This window comes from Dipodomys ordii, unplaced genomic scaffold (genome assembly GCF_000151885.1).
Source record: "Dipodomys ordii isolate 6190 unplaced genomic scaffold, Dord_2.0 Scaffold83, whole genome shotgun sequence".
Lineage (NCBI taxonomy): Eukaryota > Metazoa > Chordata > Mammalia > Rodentia > Heteromyidae > Dipodomys > Dipodomys ordii.
Genome location: NW_012267299.1, coordinates 3638241 through 3658582, shown reverse-complemented (window position 1 = coordinate 3658582; position 20342 = coordinate 3638241). Strand labels below are relative to the sequence as shown.

Sequence of the window (20342 nt, the reverse complement as noted above, 5' to 3'; positions counted from 1 at the left end):
TAAAAAAATAGCCTTTTAAAAAAAGTATATTCTTTGGCTGAATCCAGATTTTAAATACTGAAGCTAACTGAGTTTAACTAATGTAAATTTAGCCTTCAGAGAGAGAGGGGGCGGTGAAAGCAGAAGAGATTACCTTTTCTTTGATACAAGTATACATATGGATTGTGGACTCTCTCCAGAGTCTTTTTTTCCTTCCTTTCTTTCTTTTTCTTTTAATTTTAGTTGACAGGAATATCTTGGAACTACAAAAAGCTGTGCTGAATGCTTAAGTCATTTACTTCTATTGGAAAGAATGTTTAAAGAGCAGAGATTCTGAGGATTGGCACAAAGTTGCCCCCCAAAAAAGAGGGGAAAAAAAGTTACTTCATCATAGTTGTAACATGTAACCATGAATAACAACAAAGCAGTGCAGAGTGAAAGCTTGGGCCATGAGCATGGGACAGTGGTAGAGCGCATGCACAAGGGCAGTAGTAGAGTGCATGTGTGCGGCCTGGGTTGGTTCCTCTGCACCAAATTACCACGGTATACAGGCTACCAAGAAATTACCAATGAAGAGTCTTACTTAAAGCAAAACAGAATAAATCAAAATCCTAGGTGAACTTTAGTGAAAGTCTTCTTGAAAGGTAATTTTAAATAACTTGTCAGTTTCTTTTTATAGTTATTAAGTTAATATTGTCTTCCTGGTGTTTTCAAATGACATGATTTGGGTTAATATATATTATTATAGAAAACATGTAAAAAGGGAAAGATGGGGGGAAAAAAGCTCTAATTTCCTGTCCCACAGAGAGTCATCATAATGTTTTTTATCTATCCCCCAGACATTGTGTACAAATGCTTTTCCCAGAAGTAGAAATATACCATGCTTCTTTTTCCCCTTTTCTTTCTTTTTTAGTATATTATCAACAGCTTTCACATCATCAAATATGCCTTTACAGTATTTCATTTGATGATTATATAATATTCTGTCATAAGAATATAGCATAATTTAATGTGTGTCCTTTTATGAAAAAAAATCTCATTTTTCATCAATACTAGAACAGTAGTTAAAAGTTTAGTAAATTCATTGTTATTTCCTTAAACTAAGAGGAAATAAAACTGCTGAATACCATGCGTTTTTTTTGTTGCTTTGTATGTTCCTCCCCCATGGTGTAACCCCTGTTTTCACTGTATTTGATGTTGGTATAATTTGGGGAGAAGGGAAAAAACCAATTGTTTAAACAGAGAGGTTCCTTTTCGGGAAAAAAAATGTAATTGCATCCTGATTTAAAAATGAGAACACACAGTTATCTAGTCACTTTTTGAATTTTGATATTTGCACTAGTGCTTTCTGTGCAGACTCCGCAGACCTTTGATAACATTTTCACTACATTCCAGAAGGTTGCGTCATTGTTACCCATCCCAGCAGTAAAAAGTTGCTGGTTCTCCTCTCCCTAGGTATTATGTGAGTACACATGTACATTGTAGATGTTGTAATCCCAGATACAGTCAGTCGACTATCTTTGACAATATCTCACTTAGAATGATCTGTACTTCTTTGTTTAATGATAAAGTTGAACTTTTGCAAATGATTAGCTGGCCATTTATATTTCTTTGTTGTGGATAGAGGTGGCTAATTGTCTAATCTGTTATATATATATAAGTTTTTTGATTTACGAAAGTTGCTAAATATTAAGGATATTACTTTTTGTTTAACTTGTTTATAACCAGCTTGTCATAGCCATATAATTATGGAGGTTTTTTTGTTTTATTTTGTGTGGAACATGGAGTTTGAAATACTTACAACAACATATGCTGATCCTTTTCTGTCTTTAAAATTTCAAGATTAGGTAAATATAGATACATCTTTTATGATATTTTTGTGGTTTTATTTTTAATTAACAACAAAAACTCACCTGGTATTTATTTAACTTATTAAGTCGGGGGGGGGGTTGGAGGGTTTGGAGGGTTTGTTTTTTTTTTTAATGGCACACCACCACAACTGAACACTTCTGTTTCCTCCCACTGATATTAAATGCACCTTTATTATAGAGAGAAGTCTTACTATGTTTTAGGTCTGTTTCATTACTTTATGTTGCTGGGGGTGGCCCCTATCCCTATGCAATTGTTCCACTGTTTAATTATTGTAGTGTATAATCCTGTGTAGTACCTGGTAAACAAGTTGGACCTTTATTGTTCTATGTTTATATTATTACCTTCAAAGCTTAAATTAGTGAGTAATATGCTACTTTCTTATTCTCTTTTAGTTATCCACACCTGGAGAAAGCTTAGAAAATATACCATAGAATCAATTAAAAAAAAAAGGGGGTCCTTTATTTAACAGGTGGCCACTACCTGAATTGCAGTGGTGGTGCCAAGAAGGAAAATAATTCATTTTCAGACAAACTCTTCAAAGTAATGGAAAAGATCACATATGGAAAATAAGTAGCATGAGGAATTAAAGCTATTCATGTTCTGATAAAGGTATATAAGTGTTTTGTTTGGGGTTTTTTGTGTGTATGTGTGTGTATGTGACTCTTCCTCAGAAGTTTTTCCATCTCTTTGGTATCCTAATGAAAGCACAAATGATTAACAAAGTCTCCAAGCAGGTGCCCTTAGGCCCTTCTGTTTTCTCTTATGTGAATCTTAAGGACATAGGATAGCCACATATAAATATCAGCCATAAAATTCTCTTCCAGACATGTTTGATGATCTGTCAACTACTGTCATTTGAATTAGTCAGATCACTTCTCCTCTCTGGTTTTGTTTTTGTTGTGTATGTGTGTGGTACAGGATATTAAATCTGTCTGCTACTTGGACCACACCTCCAGTCCTTTTCTCTGGTATTATGCAGTCAAGTTAAATGTAGGAGTAATGTGCAGTTCTTTATTTTTTATTTAAATGTTAATGTAAAGTTAAGGTACAGAGAGTTACAGTTACATAACTAAGGTAATGAGTACATTTTTTTCTTTTTTTCTTTTTTTTTTTATGTCGGTTGTGGAGCTTGAACTCTGGGCTTGGGCACTGTCCCTGAGCTCTTAAACTCAAGGTGAGTGCTCTACTGCTTGAGCCACAGCACCACTTCTGGTTTTCTAGTGGTTTTATTGGAGATAAGAGTGTCATGGAGTTTCCTGTCCGGGCTGGCTTTGAACCGTGATCCTCAGATCTCAGCCTCCTGAGTAGCTAGAATTACAGGCGTGAGCCACCGATGCCTGGCTGTACATTTCATTTTGAACAATGTTCCCTCTCCCTCATTTTCTCCTACTCCCCCTCCCAACTCCCTTCCTCCCCAAGTTGTAAAATTTAATTCCAACATAGTATCTCACTAGTATCATTGTTGAATTGGTTTGCCCTTTGTCCCACTGTTTCTGTGATTCCCTTCCCTTCATCAAATCACATAAACTTACATACAAGACAAAGGGTACAGGGATGAAAAAAAAAAAACAGTGGCAACAGGGAATAAAACAAAGGAAAAATTAAAAAGAAATAACTGCAAACAGTGCAATTAAAAAAACCTCTTGTTTGCATTTCTTAGAGTTCATTTCAATAAGCATCATTTTATATAGTCATATGCTATTGAGCCATTGTGATCCTCTACTAAGAATATCCTAGACATATTCTAGTTATTACAAATGAGGGAAACCATGAAGCATATGTTTCTTTGGGTCTACATTACTTCACTAATATAATTTTTTCCAGCTCTTTCCATTTCCTTACAACTGTCATTCTTTCTGATGGAAGCATAGAATTCCATTGTCTATATATACATTGTATACATATATACTTTTTTGATCCATTCATCTACTGAGAGGCATTCTATATCTTAGCTATGGTAAACAATGCTGTAGTGAATGTGGTTGTCCTTGTAGCATTTGTGTAGCCTTGTTTGTGGTCATTTGGGTAAATGTGCAGGAATGGGATTGCTGAGTCTATCTATGGAAGGCCTATGTTTAGTTTTTTGAGGAACCTCCATACTGCTTTCCAGAGTGGTTGAACAAGTTTACATTCCTACCAATAGTGTAGTAGAGTTCTCTTTTGGCTACATCCCTGCCAGCATCTGTTACTATTAGTTTTCCTGATAAAGGCCATTCTAACTGAGGTGAGGTGGAATCTCAGTATTGTTTTGATTTGCATTTCTTTTATGGCTAGAGATGTTGAGCATTTCTTCATGTGTCTATTGGCCATTCTTACTTCTTCAAAGAAGTCTTTCAGTCTTTAGTTATTGATGGGATTGTTTCTTTGAGGATTTGTTTCTGGGGAGTTTAATTTTTTGAGTTCTAATTGTATTTTAGATATGAATCCTTGTCTGATGTATAGCTGGTAAAAATCTTCTCCCAGTCTGTGGGCTTTCTATTTATCCTGCTAGCTATGTCCTTTTCCATGCAGAGACTTTTGAGTTTAATGCAGTTCCATTTATCCAGCCTTTCTTTGATTTGTTGTGTTTCTGGATCTTAGGAAGTTTTGACCTGTGTCAGGGAACCCTGTGTTTCCCCTATCCCTTCCTGTAATATTTCCAGGGTATTTGGTCTTACATTGAGGTCTTTGATCCTTTTGGAATTGATTCTGGTGCAGGTGCTATATAAGGCTCTAACTTCAGCTTTCTACACGTGTATAGCCAATTCTGCTAACACCATTTGTTGAAGAGACTATCTCTTCAACCTGTGGTTTTGGGGGTTTTTTTGGTTGTTGTTTGGTTGGTTTTTTGCCAGTCCTGGAGCATGAACTCAGGGCCTGAGCACCATCCCTGAGCTGCTTTTTGCTCAAGGCTAGCACTATATCACTTGAACCACAGAACCACTTCCAGCTTTTTCTGTTTATGTAGTACTGAGGAATCAAGCCCAGGGCTTTGTGCCTGCTAGCAAGCACTCTACCACTAAGCCACATTCCCAGCCTTCATCTTGTGTTTTGGCTTCCCTATCAAAGATTAGGTGGCTATATATAGGTCTCTGGATTCCTTTCTAGGTCTTCGATTCTATTCCATTGGTCCTCAGGCCTGTTCATGTGCCAGTAACCAGGCTGATTTATAACTATGGCTTTGTAATAAAAGTTTGAAGTTTGATATTAATATTCCTCCAGCACTGTTCTTCCTGCTAAGCATTGTTTTTGTTATTCAGGGTCTTCTGTTATTCCATATGAATTTTTGGATTGCTTCTTCTATATGATTGAAGAATGTTATTGGTATTTTAATGGGTATTGCATTGAATTTGTAAATAGCTTCAGACAGTATTGCCATGTTCACTATGTTAATCCTCCCAATCCAGGAGCATGTGAGGTTTTTCCACCCTTAAATCTGCTTTAATTTCCTTTTTCAAGTTTTAAGTTTAATCATAGAGGTCCATCACATCTTTGGTCATGTTAATTCCCAGGTTGTTGTTGTTGTTGTTGTTTTTCTTTTGAGCCTATGGCAAAAGGAGTTGCTTTCCTGGTTTCAGCCTCACTCTTCTCATTGTGGGCCTACAGAATACTATTGATTTTTGTGGGTTAAGTTTATACCCCGCCACTTTGCTGTGTCCCAGAGGAGCTGGTATTTTGTGTGTTCATTTTTGTTAAATACCATAAATATTTGATTGTCCATTCTGATCTCTTCAGTGACCCACTGGTGATTGAACAATGTGTTGTTCAGTCTCCATGAGTTAAAGAATTTTCTATGATGGCTTTTGGTGTTGAGCTCTAATTGTATTCCATTGTGGTCTGACAGAATATAGGGAACCATTTCAATATTTCTGAATTTCATGCAGTTCTTTATATGTAGCTAATTCATCTGGCAATGATAAGTAAACAGTTGGATTTGAGCTGATATTTTAGTAGAAATAGGAGTTTCATTAAGCAGCTAACTTTTACATTTACAAACACCACTCTGTTTCAACCAACAAGCTAAGAGCTCTTACCATGTCCATTTTATATGGAAGATACTTGAGGCACAAAAAATTAATCTGGTCATAATCTCATAGCTAGGGAGTTGAAGTGCTCAGAAACAGTCATTCAGACAGAGCTCAATAGTTTGATTTTATTTGCATCCAAAATCTTTTCTTCTGTTTGTAATTCGTTATTGTTGTTGGTTGTTACTTGTAATTTCATCACATTCTCTGTTGTTTAAAAAGAAAAGTATTGCTAGCTTATAGGGTACAACTTAATGGGACAGTGCTTATGGCATTCCCACTTGGCAGTTTCCCTGAGTTTGCTTTCATGTTTTTCAATTTTCTAATGCAGCAGTTTTGTTACAAATGACTTTAGGGTTGAACTAACCTGCAAGTTAAAAATTGTCTAGCTTCTTTCAAGTCTTAAAAGATGTTAAATTTCATACTTCCATGATACTTAAAGTTCAGAAAGCTATTTAAAAGCTTGTTCAACTTGAACAAGAAGTTGCAGCATCATTTGCCTGCAATATTTCATAGGAATATAAATAGAAGATGGTATGAGCATACGAATTTAGAATCTTACTGGAAATTTTAGTAGCTGTGTGTTATTGAAGAAATTACATAACCCCTCTATCCTTTTTCTCTATCTCTTTCGAGATAGATCAGTTAGTGGATTAAATGAGAAACTCTTTTTAAAGACTTGGTAATGTATCTAGAACAATCAGTGCCAATAAATATTTCATCATTCTCATCTTCTATGTTACCATTATTTTTAAGAATTGACTATAGTCAGTAGATCTGTAATGCTGATGGTTGAAATTTATACCATTCCTATGATATTTGACTATTTAGGGATCTTTTTTTAGTTAATCCAAGATTGTTCACACTGGTTATCTTTCATTTAGTTTCTATCACAATTCTTAATATTCTGAGATAAGGTAAATTTGAGCTTTAATTTCATTGTGTTTGTTAATGATCAGTAATGCTTCCTTAATAAGTACTGTCTGTTCTGCTAAAAGAAGTATGGGTCAGGTGCTGCTGGGTAGGTAATCCTAGCTACTCAGAAGGCTAAGATATGATCGTCATGGTTTGAAGCCAGCCCCCGGCAGAAAATTTCCTGGGATACTCCAATTAACCACTCAAAAGCTGGAAGTGGTATGGCTTAAGTGGTAGAGCACTAGCCTTGAACACAGAGAAGCTCAGGGATAGTGCCCAGTTCAAGCCACATAACTGACAGAAAAAAAATTCTAATTTTTAAAGTGTGGGAGCTGAAGAAAGATGCTTATAGGATCACCCACTGTAAATTCAATTTAAATGTAAAGCAGAAGTGTCTCATCACTGTAGAGCACAGAATTATAAGCTCAGTGAAATGTAAATGTTTTTATTCCATTCTTCTCTCTTGGCCAACTTCTCTAAGGTAGTGATAAAAATGAAGCAAGAGAGAAGATGATTATAGACCAAGTTCCCTGGTTAGTGTTCATTTTATACAAGACTATAAATAATCCTGCAAAAGACCGATGTGGTTCTTTATAAATAGGTCCTCCTCAGAGTTGCTGACCCTGGATGGTGATTATTTTAATTCTAAGCTCTCTGTCCAGTCTCTGAAGTCACCTCTTTTTCTGCTCTTTTTCTTCTGGATGAAGAAAGCTCTTCTCCGTGATTTCTTACAATTTGCCCTGAAATAAATTTCTGTCACATTAAGGAAGTTTGTTTTTTGTTCACAAGCCTGATTTGAGAGAGGTGGCCAGCCAGCCATGCACTCCAGCTGCTCACCAGGCCATTTTGATTGGAAATTCTGTCTTCCCTATGTGGAGCTATTAGTCCAGTGGCCATAGATTACATCGTACTGGCTGAGCAGTTGGTTAAACCCCAAGGCAGGTGTAAGAATGCATATTGCAGATCTATTCTGGAAAGCCTCTTAAATCTTTCCACCTGTGTCCTGCTGCGTGTTAAGCAGTTAGATAGGCATGAAAGCCAGGAAACTGCATTCCCCTGTTGCCAGAGATATTTTAAAAATTACATATTTCACATTTAGCCCAACAATACTCCGTGTTTACTAAAGACACTCTATAATGTAATCTTTTTAACTAGGGGAAACAAAAGGCATTTTTAGAGTTGGCTTTTCAAAACCCCAAACTGAGGGGGCAATATTAACATTCCTTCAAAATTCGGAACAAAGGAGAGTTTTTTCCATGTTAGTAATGAACAATAAAAGAAAATCCACTGATTTTCTTCTTTGTTTTCTTTTTCCAAAAGTCTGTGTCTATTTTTCATACTTTCTTGGCTTTCCAAATGTTCTATTTTCTTCTACTTATGTTTGTTGAAGTGTTTTAAAATTTTGTTCCTGTTTTTCTCCTGTCGGTGTTTAGATCTCTCTTCTTAGTTTTGTTTTTGTCTGTTAGCTATAGTTTCTGCCTGCATTTTTCTATTTCCTTTAAGTGAATATTTCTGTTGCTCATTTTAAGTCTCTTTTCATCTTCACTTCTCTTCCTGATTTCTTTCTCTTCTTATACCTCTTTGGTTCCTCAGTCCTCACTACCTTGTGCACCCTGTTCCACTGGACTTGAACTCTTTTTTCTTTAAACATACTTTAATCTCTGGAGTCATTCCTGTTTTGTCTACCTGTCCCTGCCTCTTCATATGAGTTATTGTCATCTCTGCCATCTAGTTTATGTTAAAAGAAAAAAAAGTTCACACTTCTTTTCTTCATATGTGCTGGTGCTTATTAACCCTTCTAATTTCTTAATTACTAAAAAAGCTTTAAATATTTGTGAGAGCTAGGATTTGTATTCTATGATGGAGAAAAGCCCTAAATTTAAATCTTTTAGGGTTTTTACCTGAAAAGTACATTTTGATGACCAAAATGAAGAAATGAAAGTATCTAATTGGTGTTTGTAAGCATTCTGGAAAGCATAAGAAAATGTCAAATTTTCTAAACAACAGCCACAAAATGTAGTGGCTAAAGTGAACTGAGAATCATAGAAGAAAAAGTAGTTGCCATGTTTGGGGTTAGTAAAATCACTATTATTTATATGGCCAAGGATCATTAATTCACTCAAACTGAATCTGAAAGTTTATTTTTATATTAATTTGCTTTTGTAACATAGCTATTTATAGCAAGTACCAAATGTCTGTTAGCATAGTTTTATCAAATCTCCAGAGACTATTATGGTCTTTGTTTGTCATTAGCAGCATAAGTATCTGTATCAGTATTAGTTATATTTGGGTATCTACATTTTCAATACTGTCAACTGGAAAGCTGACTTCAGTGTGGTAGCTAATTCTCTGCCTTTCAGTAGCTTCCCATCAGTTGCTTGTCTGAAAAATGCAATTTTCTCTGAAGAATCTATTTCACCAAATGATAATGATCAAGAAACAATCAGAATCTTCATGTAAATGAAGACTATTGCAACTTTTTATTAAGATCGAAAAGTAGTATGTTTCTAGTATAGTATAGTTAATTTTTTATTAAAATTTTTATTAAAATTATTGTTTTTTCTTCCTTTGTTCTGTGTCAGTCCTGGGGCTTCAACTCAGGACCTTGGCGCAGTCCCAGAGCTTTTGTGCTTAAGGCTAGAACCACTTAAGCCACAGCTCCACTTCTCACCTTTTGGTGGTTCATTAGAGGTGAGTTTCCTGCACTTTCCTGCCCAGGCTGGCTTTGAACCATGACCCTCAGATCTCAGCCTCCTGAGTGTCTAGGATGACAGGCATGAGCCACCCATGCCTGGCACAAAATTATTCTTTAAACTTAATAGAATCCAAATAAGAATACCAGTAGAAGAAGAGAGAGAAAGGATGAAAGCAAAAGTAATCACATTTTTAATACAAAGAATAAGGGAGCCAGGTACTAGTGGCTCAGACCTGTAATCCTAGCTTCTTTGTATACTGAGATCCAGAGAGCTGTGATTCATTGCCAGCCTAGGCAGAAAAGCTCTCAAGACCCTATCTCCAAAATACCCAACAAATTTCTGGCTGGAGCATGACTCAAGAGGTTAAGCCCCAGCAGAGGAACAGGCTGAGCAAGTATGAGGCGCTGAGTTCAAACCCTGGTAGCAACAAGTGATGATGATGATGATGATGATGATAATGATGATGATGACGAAGACAACGACAACAATAATAAGGGGCTAGGGGTATAGCTCAGTGATAGCGCATACTTTCCTAGCATATGTGAAGCCCTGAGTTCCATCTTCTAGAACCCCCAAAAGAAAGTAGAGGGGGGGTAAGAGAGGAGGGAATGAAGAATAAAGAAGGATAATTCTTTACTCATTAGGTTTAGATTGTACTGAGTGATTTTTTTTCCTTCCGATGGGTACAACATAGAAAGAAGAAAACAAATAAATAACTGTGAATGTATATGGGAAAATCTGGGAAGTGCTACTTTAGCAAGGTAATTGAATTACTCTCAGTCATTATGAATCATGTTAATAGTACGAACCCTTGATGCGATGTTATAAATGCTGTTTTGTATCTGTGATCTTTCTCTTGTAAGCTAAGTCTTCCAAGAAAAATACCAAATTCCAGTGATATGGTGGCCTAATAAATGCTTGATCAGTGCTCCCCTAAACCATAAAATTGATCAAAAACAAGGAAATAGAATGTGCCGACTAAATGAAAGGAGATCTCATTCAGAGGAATGAGATCCTGGAAGAGAAAAAGATAGTTGGGTAAAAGCTAAGTCTGAATGTTCTGGGGCTGCAGTCAAAAGATACCACAGGTTAGGTGGCTTTAACAGACATTATTTTCTCACCATATTGGAATCTAGGTGGTTAAAAAGAAGATGCTGGTAAGGCCAATTTCTGCAGATAGCTATCTTCTCACAGTACCCTCATAGAGCCTTTTTTCCATGCCCCTGTGTTTCTCATGACTCTTCTCTTCTTACAAGGACATGAGTCCTTTTAGAGGAGAGTTTAGTCTTAGTTACCTCATTTAACCTTAATTGATTCTATAAAGGCAGCCACAGGAGAAAGCCTGTACCAGCTCCTTTCACTGCTTGATCTTGTTCTCTAAGCCATCCTGATCTTTAATCCATTCAGTCTATAGCATTAGGTTTTGGCTCAATGTGAGTAAATCAAAACGTACAATGTAAGTAAAAATGATGGAAAATACCCAGGCACCCTTTGCTATTTGCAAAGGTACCATTTTGAAAGAAAGATGGCTTTTCATCACTTCAGTTAGCCATATGAAGTAAATAAGGTGCGTCTTTACACAGACAAGGAAACAGAACCCTGAGAAGCAATGTAACTGCCCTGCAGTCACTCAGTGACTGACCTGTAACTGAACCTCAGGTGTGACTTCATCCCACAGTTTTCTAGAGAAAATGTTATAGAAATTCAAAGGTAGGGGCATATCAGAAGACCCAGGGCAGACAAGAGGTTTTGCGGCAGTAGAACTTGAATGGGGCTTGGAAAGGACCAAAAACATATACCATGGAAAGGAGGTAACAGAGCATTCCGGAGAAGTGACGTGGACAGAAGTGTGCTGCAGCCTATCTCTGATATAGAACAGTGTGGTCCTTTCAAAGAACTAAAACATGGGTAACACTTGAAAATTGTTTTGTCTTGCTCGATTATTTTTATTTAAAAACAAAATTAGATGGTTTTGTGTTTCAAGTACAAATCTTCTTTTAAGCCATGTCCACCAAAAATCTTAAACCAGATCATTTAAATTTGTAATTCACAGTCTCATAGAATGACAGACATAAGTAATAACCAAGAACTATTTAGTTGGGTTTTTTAAGAATTCAAACTTAATAAAGAAATGAGAAACTGTCAACACAATACACAAATTATGTGTATGACAAATTTTGTACATGCCATTCTCAGAGTGGTGAGGAAGAGAAGGCTGTCTGGGGATATTGCATGCTTCCCCCACTTCAGAGCTAAGCAGACGCAAGGCAAACAGTCATCTTTAAGCAGTTTCCCAGGCCCATTTGAGAAAGGGAAGTGTTGGATTTTCATAGCATAAATTCAGCGTTGGTGAAAACACCTTGCTTCAGCTTTTTGAGTAGTAGCCTTTTCTCTATTATTTTGGATTTTGATTTTTTTTCTGAAACTTAAAAGGTTGTACAAAGAAGTTACTGTTGTTGGGTGCTGGTGGCTCACGCCTGTAATCCTAGCTACTCAGGAGGCTGAGATCTGAGCATCACAGTTCAAAGCCAGCCTGGCCAGGAAAGTCCATGAGACTCTTATCTCCAATTAACCACCAGAAAACTTGAAGTGGCACTGTAACTCCCGTGGTAGAGTGCTCTTCTTAAGCTGAAGAGCTCAGGGTCAAAGCCCAGGCCCAGAGTTCAAGCCCTACCACCAACCGGAAAAAAAAAGAAGAAGAAGATAACATGTCTATCTAAATGTCCAGTACTTCTTGATCAATCACCCCTTTCATCATTCTCCCCATCTCTCTTCTGTCCCCTGCAAAACTAGAAGTTTATAAACATAATTGCTAAATAAATTGAAATTATGTACTACTACTACCAAGGAGAAATGGGAACAAAATCCAGGGTTCTAGCCAAAGGTTTTGGAGATAACCAACTTGTCAGAAATATGTATGTATTCATAAGCATTTATTGAGAGCATTCTTCTTGCCAACTATTGCTGACCAATGTTGGTACAAAAGCCAATTAAACAGAACATCCATTCTTCAGAGTCCACATAACCTAGTAAGGACAGCAGCAGTTACCCTACAGTGTGAGGAAGACAAAACTAGAGCTGTGGGCAGGGTTTTCTGGGAGCCCAGAAGGCTTGATGCTGCTAGAGAACGAGTAGTCCAGGATAGGAATCAGGGTGCTCTCTCCATTAAGGGAAGGAAGACAAAAAGTGTATTGGGTGGGGAGAAGCAGAAAGAGGCAAGAGAATGCAGGATTTCTTCAGGAAACAAAGAATTTGGAATGTCTGGAGCATACTTAATGAGGATGAGTCGTGGGGAGATGATGTAGAAGATCAATGAGGGGAGCAAAGGCCAAATTACAGAAGCCACATAAGAAATTTAAGTTTCCTTATGTAGACATTGCACTGAAGGATTTAAACCAGAAAGGTTTTCATGGTTAGATTTACAGCTTTTTTGAAATATATATATATATATATATATATATATATATATATATGCATGTATATATGGGAAAAAAGACCTGGAGATCATCATTGATGGCAAAGCAATCTGTAATAATTCAGTGCATGAAAGGAGATTGCCAGACACATTCCCCTCCAGCAGCAGGCCCTGAGCCTTCGATTCTGCCTCTGTTGGATTTCCAGCTGAATGGAGTCTTACCCGGCATGCACATTTTAGAAAGAACAAGGAGAAAGTGAGACTGAGATTCTAGAAAGTTATTTAAGGCAATAAAAGGACACAAATGTATAGAGGAAAAAAAGAACCTTAGGAAGGATGAATAATAGAGGGGTGAATATGATCATAGTGCATTACATACATACATAGAAATACCACAAGGAAACTCCTTGTGTAATTAATATACATTTTAATTAAGTACATAAAAAAAGAACATTCACAATGTGAGATTGCTTGGTTTCATTATCACTTGGTTTTTTTCAAGTAAGCTTTTTCCCAAACATGTACCCATATTGCTCAAGACATTTTTTGGAACTTCTCAGCCTGGGTGCCATACAACTAATCACTTGCGTCCCTTTATAGCTACAGTTTTCAATTTTTGTGCCGTATATTAAGCACTACCTAATCTGATTTTTAATCTCCCTTTCTAGATCTAGTACTGGATTAATTTCCAACTTATTCCTGAAGTTAAATCCATTTTCATAAGATGAAAGTTTGCAGACATTCAAGAAAGCACCTGGTCAACATCTTACCAGCTGTGTGTTTCTCCCCCTTCAGTCTTGGGCTGATAGTCGAGGGAGCAGCTCTGTGGGTGTAGAAAACTGCTGTAGTACTGGAAGATCCCTAGCACTGCAAGAAGAAAGAAATGGGAATGATTCCTACCTACTCTATCAAATTCACAAGGAAAAGCTATTTGCAGTGGTGTGTCAGTGGACACTCTCATTATTGTCTCTTGCTTTGTAGGCGGTTCCAAAATATGCATTTGCCATCTTCTTCTGTCCATTCACTTCAGGAGTGCAGGGCCAGGGTCATATCTTACTTTGTATCACTAGTCCTTAGTATTGGCTGTACACTTAAAAGTCCTGAAATGTTTGCTGAGTGAATAGAGTTCTAGTACTCAGAAATGAGTAATGTCCTCGGTACTAATTAGTTGGAAAAATAGATTCAATAATGGCCACTAAGTGTCTTCATGTATGTGAGTTAGTTTATTACTAAGAAGCAACTATTTTACATCTCTGAAAGGGCAAAACCAAGTAATAATGAAACAAAGCAATCTGACAGTGTGAATGTTCTTTTTTATGTACTTAATTAAAATGTATATTAATTACACAAGGAGTTTCCTTGTGGTATTTCTATGTATGTATGTAATGCACTATGAGCATATTCACCCCTCTATTATTCATCCCTCCTAACGTTCTTAAACTTTAGTTCTGTGATATTTACTTTGCACTTTAAAATAATCAGGAATTGCTAGGTGTTGGTGGCTCACACCTCTAATCCTAGCTACTCAGGAGGCTGAGATCTGAGGATCATGGTTCAAAGCCAGCCCCGGCAGGAATGTCCATGAGACATTTATCTCCAATTAACCACCAGAAAACTGGAAGTGGTAAAGTACTCACCTTGAGCTGAAGAGCTCAGGGACAGCACCCAGGCCCAGAGTTCAAGCCCCATGACCACCAAAATAATAACAATAATAGTCAGGAATTGTTTTTATTAGTAATGGTTGGACCCCAGCCTAGGACTATCAAATCAATATCTCTCAAGATAGAAGCCCAGAACTAGTCATTTTTGAAGCTATTCATATGGTTTTTAACATTCAGCCTTTATTTGATACAAAGGTTCTAGATCTACATGTTGACATGCTGATTTTTTTTGATGTCCATTCACTCACTGTCATGAGTGTAGTGCAGGAGCAACTGTCAGCCTTGTTGGGACATGAGGCGATGGAGTTGAGATGTGTCAAGGAGTATTTCATTAAAATAAAGGCAATCCCTGCTCACAAAAGGCGATCAGGTGTAGCCTAGCAAACTTAGCCAAGGCCAAGCAGGCTTGGCTGTAACAGAGGAGCTAAAGGCTTTGTTCCCATCATTCATCACTCTGCTCGGCTCTGAGCATCCCACTGCAAACAACTAGCAGTCTTTCCCCAGGCAATTATACAATGGCAAGAATCGGTGAGAGAAACAAAGTAAGTGTTGGTGAGATAGGGAGCAGTTAGGTGTTACAGGGCTTTAAGCATCACAGTGAAGTATTCAGTTCTTTTTTTTTTCATGTAATATTTATCTTTAATTATCTTAAGTCTTATGGCCATATAATTTACAAATTATCTCCTCTACCTGAAACCTTTTCTCTAAGAAGTTGGCAAAAAGCACCACTATCAATCACATATACACAGTAGTTCCACAATTTTGTTTCTGAACAGCTGCATAAAGAAAATCCAGAATTATAACTTGGTCTGTCTTAGTAAAGAATTCAAAAATAAAGTCCGTATTCTATCTTATCAGTCACTTTTAAAAGCATCTGTACTTATAGACAGCTATAAAATGTGGCAAGTGTTAAATATTCTTTGTTTGACATTTATACATAAGCCACACTAAAATGCCTTTCAATAAAGTAAAAGGCAGATCTCAGAGAAAGGACATTCTAATTAAATTGGTATAGTCAGGACCAAAAATATAGACACTGTTCCTCATCTTCAGCCATTGCCTTTAACAGGATAGCTTTGCTTGATTCTAGACAGTAAAGGGATTTCCTCAGTATTTAAAGATATTCTCATAATTCGCCATATAGATCTGAATATAAAACCAATCTTTAACAGATTTGGAGATGGTATTATTCCCTACCTTGCTGAAAAATTGAACATTAGTAAGTCCGATCATATGACAGAAGGGGGGAAAAAGTGACAGTATTTTTTTAAGATCATATTCACTTAGCCACAAGCCAGTTTACTTAAATCAGGACTGTCCAAAAATATTCTGACAGCCATTCATGATCTAAAATCTGATATTAGAAATCAATTGAATTATGGTACACATTAAAAATCCATGAGACATTTGTTTAGCAGTAAATAACTAAGGCAGTGGCTGTTACTCATTTGTAACTTTTTTGAGATAAGCTATCAAATCTGCCCATTCTCCCTTCTTCTTAATGCCAGCGAAGATCATTTTTGTCCCAGGGATGTACTTTTTGGGATTCTCCAAATACTCCATCAGTGTATCCTCTCCCCAGGTGATGCCTTTGTTCTTGTTGGCATCTGTGTAAGTGAATCCAGGTGCTTGACCCGTCTTCCGACCAAACAGACCGTGAAGATTAGGCCCAGTCTTGTGTTTGCCTCCCTTTTCAATGGTGTGGCACTGGACACACTTCTGAACAAAAATCTTCTTGCGTTTCTCAACATCACCATTTTCAGTTCGTTCTTTCCTCGTTATCACAGGAAGGATAACAGCTCCACAGGCAGACGTCCCGCACTCTCTTCAGTTGTTCTTGACCAAAAGGATGATATAAAAGAAATGTGCAAAAAAGAATACTTCCGAGTATACCGAAGAGTTTGTGGATAGAGAATCAGTACAGATGTAGAACATTTAAAGTACCTGCAACAACATATCTTTTCTCTTTTTTAATTAATGTATATTGTCTCAGTATGCTATTCCCACACATGCATATAAATGTACTTTGCGCTAAGTTCCCCCATTACATTTGCTTTTTTTTCCTTCCCCCTTTTTAAACCATTTAAATAGACTTCATTCATCTTTCCCCTCCATTCTTTCACTAGCTCCCACCCCCAAAAAGCCCTCCCTCCTCTCCATTTTATACTTATGTCATTCTGTTATTATTTTTAAGGTCTAGTGTCTGTACGGGAGAAAATCTGATATTTTTTCCTCAGTCTTGCTTATAAAATAAACATCAAAATAAATGTTTCTTTTGAAAACAAAAAGATGACTTAGAAATGGGAAGGATCTTTTACAAAATTATTTTTATTGTAAAGGTGATGTACAAAGGGGCTACAATTACATATGTAAGGTTGAACTTGTTACCCCCTGTCTCATTTTTCTCCTGCTTTCCTACTCCACAAATCCCCACCCCAAAGTTGTACAGATCATTTCCAGCATACTCTCTTGTGCATATCTCTGTTGCATTGGTTGCCTTTTATCTCTCCATTCTGTTGTTCCCCTCCCCTTCCATTTATATCATATCATCTTAAATAATCTAAATGTATTTCAACTTTAGAACTCTATGTTGTGATACTTACTATAAGTTTGAGAATCATTCCTTAGGGATACTAAGTACTATCTATATCTTAATATAGTTCATAATTGTGTGGAAACCTTAAAAACTAGGTATACAAGGAATAATCACTTATGTTTTAATTTTTCACAATTCCATTTTAAAAATTCCTAACACAACCTCTGTACATATAAGCTTCTATATTTCTGTAGTTCACGAAAATCAGTGTTCTTATTTGAGAATCTGAGCCTGTGTGAAAATTTGTATTAGTCACAAGCAGATTTTTGTCTTTGCTTTCAAGCGGTCATGTTCTGATACGTTCGTGTTACTGATTGGTGCATAATTAATTCCAAAAGAATTCATTGCTCTTCTTTGGCCAGTTCTTTGCCCAGCCAAAGAGTGGCTTTGCAGTTTCTAGGCCATGGGAGAAGGTAAACTCCCAACCCTCGTGTACTTGAGTAAGTCTGTGCTCCCGTCTACATGAATATCCTCGCTGGAGTCTATGACGCACGGGTATGCTTGCAGTTTGTACAGTCTGTGATTTATGGAGGCACATAGGTCAGGAGTTTATTATGCTGAAAATCATAATAACTATTTTGTTTTCCTTTTGAAAATGAAGTGACCGAAGCCTGTTGAAAGATAAATGGGTGAAGCATTTTTGATTATGCTTTTATTTCTCTTAAAGATTAAATATTATTGCAGAATAACCAGCCATGCTAGGTATTATGGCATTAAATCTAAAGTAGTTTGTAAGCTGATAGCCCCTTCTTTCCTCTGGGTTTAGGTTTGTTATTAATCAAAATGCTGGACTTGTTTAGTGCAATGGTGTATGAAACAAACAGTTGAGACAGGCAGCTCCTTTAATTTATGGCTTTCTATTTTTTCACATTTGTAAGAAAATCTGTTTCTCCTTGTCGACTTTGTGCTGCTGTTCATGTGTCTAGATGTTATTTCCTACACCAGAGCCAAGACTGGCAAGATTATCTCGTGGCATAAAAAGAGGAAGGTGTCCTTTTGTGATTTTAAATTGACAAAGTCTGGTAAAATCATTTTTGAAATGTGGACCATTTCTACCTGAAATTGATACTACAAAAGAAAAAAAACCTGTATTTTGGGATAAAGAATGGGATCATTTTTAAAATAGAATGACATATATGTGGAAATGTGTTAATAACTTAGTTGGATGGGAAGAAAATATCCATGTAGGAGTACTGAATAAAATTGTTCTAAAGGGCAGCATGTGATTCCAGCTACTTCCTCCTGTTGACTTAGATATCAACATAACCACTAAGTATGTGACAAGCTACTAAGACCTTCTTGGAATGAACAGTCTTGACATTCTTCTTAATTTGTTTCCCTTCAGTAATAATATACCTAGAATTTCTAGAATGTGCTTCATGGGGAACACTGTATAGATTATAAGAAATATAGAAGAACAGACCAACATTCTGTGTGTATCCACATGTGGGCACACATGCACATACACGCACCGATCTTTAGGACTGGAAGTCAAGGCCTGACTACTGCCCCTTTTTCTTCCAAAGCTGGTACTTTACTACTTGAGCCACACCACCAATTCCAGCTTGTAATGATTACTTGGATATAAAAGTCTATGGACTTTCCTGCCCAGGTTGGCTTTGTGAGCCTCTAGCAGCCAGAAAGACCAACTTTTGATGAAAAAGTAAAACACTAACTGGATTATTCAAATCATAATGAGGAATGTTATTAGGCTAGCTATCACCAAGCAAAGCAGTTGCAAATCTTATGTAAAGTCCTTAGAAGCACAAGCATTCAAAAGTGAGTGTTGCTGATTGGCTGGCTTTCAGAAGCACTTCACTGGGTGAGTCTGCCACTTGGTTGGCCAACTTCCAAAAACATGTGGCTCTTGCTGGTTAGTTGGCTTTCGGCAATATATGTTCTGAGGTGGTATCACTGATCATTTAAACCTAAGTGAGTCTTCATTAATTGGCTCAGTCTAGTAGATGTTTCCTGCTGATTCCATTGGTTACTTGTTACTATGACTATAGATCATTCAACCTTTTTTTGGAGTTAGAAATTACTTACTTTGCGAGGCTAATTCTTAAAACACTGTAGAAAATTAAAATCACAAGAAAATCAGACTCTGGAATCTATCTGTATGTGCAGTGGCTACATGATGCATTTTCTAAGTGTTTACTAAAGCAACTATAGCATAAAAAGTCAGCAGTCACATATCACATGGGTCTCTACTGAGATTTTATGCAACCTGATACAAATAGCATATTATTAATTAAAAAGTACAGTAATATGAATATGATTTGCATCATTTGTGAATTCAAGTAGATTCTAGGTCATCTATCACTGGTACTCATGAGCTTTCTCAGTGGAATAGAAGAGGTAGAGAGCGCTTCCACTTACCCTGAGGAGTAGCAGCTACAATGCAAGTCTTTCTCTCCCAAGAGCATTAGGATTCTTCAAAATCTGAATATATTGACAGTTTTCCCCCCAAATAAATGTCACTCCTTGTTTTAGCTATTGAGGGGAAAGCAAAGAGTGAGTGTTCTCTCCTAGGACTTACTGCCAGATCTCTGCTTATATATAGATACAGGGCAAAAGAAATTAATAGCCTATTTAAGTTTCATCTGAAAGTTGCAGTGGTATATACAGAGTATTTAGTCTTATAGGCAGTTTAGCTCTATCTGCTGTGATGAAGAAAAGAATGAATAAGACACCTTAATTTTTTGATTTAACTAAGTGGTAGAGAAACCTTAACAATATTGTTTTGTTGTATAAAACTGAATTTTTCTCCTTCCAAATTCATCCAGTCACCTTGAAGTCTGATCTTTTTGACTCCTCTGTTTATTCCTCACACCTCCTAATGGGGGCTCAGTTAATCACTTACACATTCCCTGATGCCAAGGACAGACAGCTTATGACCACTTTAGATTCAAGCACATGTTGATACCTTAAGACTAGTAAGTGTTTGCTGGAATAGGAACGCAGCATGGTTAGATTTATAGTAATCAACAGTATGAGGAGAAAATCAGTCCATGCCGTGGAGTTAAGCCAAAACTTTCTTTTTATATGAAAACAAAACCACTTTTAATCCAGCAACTGTCCAGAAAAGTTTGGTGGCACCATTTCAATATTACTTTCATTTTTTAACTCTCACTATAATATACATTATAAATATACATATAAGTGTCTGTATATATACACACAACAAATAAATTTGTGGCACTG

General features: G+C 36.8%; 1 protein-coding gene and 1 pseudogene across 1 annotated transcript in view; one reads left to right on the top strand and one right to left on the bottom strand.

Moving 5' to 3' along the window:
- Cwc27 (CWC27 spliceosome-associated protein homolog (S. cerevisiae)) overlaps positions 1-20342 on the top strand; it is a 196313-nt gene that overhangs the window by 174860 nt on the left and 1111 nt on the right. The gene's annotated exons all lie outside the window — the stretch shown is intronic.
- LOC105992368 lies at positions 15983-20105 on the bottom strand (annotated as a pseudogene).